The 1,753-nt window shown below is 43.0% G+C and overlaps 1 protein-coding gene and 1 non-coding gene across 3 annotated transcripts in view; both read left to right on the top strand.

The window, feature by feature from the left end:
* PKNOX2 (PBX/knotted 1 homeobox 2) overlaps positions 1–1,753 on the top strand; it is a 173,863-nt gene that overhangs the window by 121,906 nt on the left and 50,204 nt on the right. The gene's annotated exons all lie outside the window — the stretch shown is intronic.
* LOC115873144 lies at positions 1,212–1,318 on the top strand. The gene has a single exon (XR_004048246.1). It is a non-coding gene; the product is annotated as a U6 spliceosomal RNA (small nuclear RNA).

Below are 1,753 nucleotides of genomic sequence, written 5' to 3'. Positions count from 1 at the left end.
TGTCTTGTGACTAAGGCATGTCACAAAAAGCAAAGATAATATGAAAATATCAAATATATGATAGTTTCAAGTTGCCAGTTATTAGACAGCCTCAAAAGCAATAGCGATATGAAAAAGTCCAATGGCTTTCAAGTTCACGGCCCTGGGGTAGCCATCATCTGCTTCTCCTCACACTTGAGTGTTTCAGCTTTAAGTTCAAGGAATGTTTCAGTTTGCTTGATTTGAAGGTTCAAAGTAAAGTCCAGTTCACTCGGTAGAGTGTCCAGACCTGGTCCTTCAGATGTGACGTATGAAGAAGGCTATGCACCTCGCAAAGGTGAAATTGAAAATTCTGGTAGCCTATAGCATGAGACTGAGACCAACGAAGACAAAAATAAACTCGGTCCAAAATGTATGTTGAGCAGCATAATAGAGAGCAGTCTCCCACTGGGGAACTATATGAGTGATAGCCAGCATTTTCCCCAAGGGCAGACTGCCCTTCCCTAGTTTCCCTACCAAGATAACGGAAATCACTGTCTCGGAGAGAGACATATCACCCCCGCCCCTAGTCATGAGTTGTAGGAGTGTCTGTTGAATTAGGATGTCAGTGAGGCAGTGCTACACTCTGGGGACAATTGCATCCTCTTCCACTTACCTGAAACAAAAAACCGACCATAGCGGAGGGGAAGCCTCCTCCGAAGAACTTGTTTTTTAAGATGTACAAACAGAGGAGGGACAAACCGACTATTAGACGGGCACATCATAACAATGGCTGGAAGATCAGATCAAATGATTACTGATCTACCCTAAATGCAAATTGACTGGTTTGATTTTCTTTTTCCTTGGGATCTGTTCCTTTATACAGACAGAATTCTTCAATACTTCAGTACTGAGAGCAAAATGACCCACTAGTTTCTCTGGACCAGGGGTCCTCAAACTACTGCCCTCGGGCCACATGCGGCCCACCGAGGATATTTATCAGGCCCGCCGGGTGTTTTTGCCACCGCTGCCTGTCCTGCTTAGCAGCCGACTTGTACAGTGTGCTTAGGAATTTATTCATAGTTGTTTTATTTTAAACTATAGTCCGGCCCTCCAACGGTCTGAGGGACAGTGAACTGGCCCCCTGTTTTAAAAGTTTGAGGACCCCTGTGACTATTGTTCAAATTCAAAATGGCATTTAGGCACCAGTTATATTTTGATTTTAAGATCAATGTTTAAAAAGAACACTTAGGGTGCTCGCTTCGGCAGCACATATACTAAAATTGGAACGATACAGAGAAGATTAGCATGGCCCCTGCGCAAGGATGACACGCAAATTCGTGAAGCGTTCCATATTTTTAGTACCTGATTACCTGCACAATCTAGTTGTGGACATAACCACTGGGACCTAGTTGGATTTACTATTTGGTTATTGTTTAGGTGATGCTAAACCATGTTGACGTTTGGAAGATAAAAATAAACTAACTGTAACTGGTAACTGGTGCTTGATTCAACAGAAAAATAAAGCAAACTTTTAATAACAGTTATTCTCTTAACATATGACTTGAAGAACATAGCAATGGATGTTAGCAGCATTCACTCCACATTTGCTCCTGACATGAGACTTCTTCATACATGCCTCTAATCACCCTCTGTTCTGTTCAGCCAGCCAAAGTGTGTGTAAAAAAGTGCACATAGTTGAAGGGGGGTGGTAAGAGTAGAAAGGCTGCATGTCTTGTTTTCAGCCACGGTAGGGAGGGCAAGTCACTGTAAATGGAAGGACTACAGCTGAGCC

The sequence above is a fragment of the Echinops telfairi genome, unplaced genomic scaffold, assembly GCF_000313985.2.
Source record: "Echinops telfairi isolate 266 unplaced genomic scaffold, ASM31398v2 ScPeMD7_7465;HRSCAF=8503, whole genome shotgun sequence".
Lineage (NCBI taxonomy): Eukaryota > Metazoa > Chordata > Mammalia > Afrosoricida > Tenrecidae > Echinops > Echinops telfairi.
This window is presented reverse-complemented; position numbering and strand designations above follow the sequence as displayed.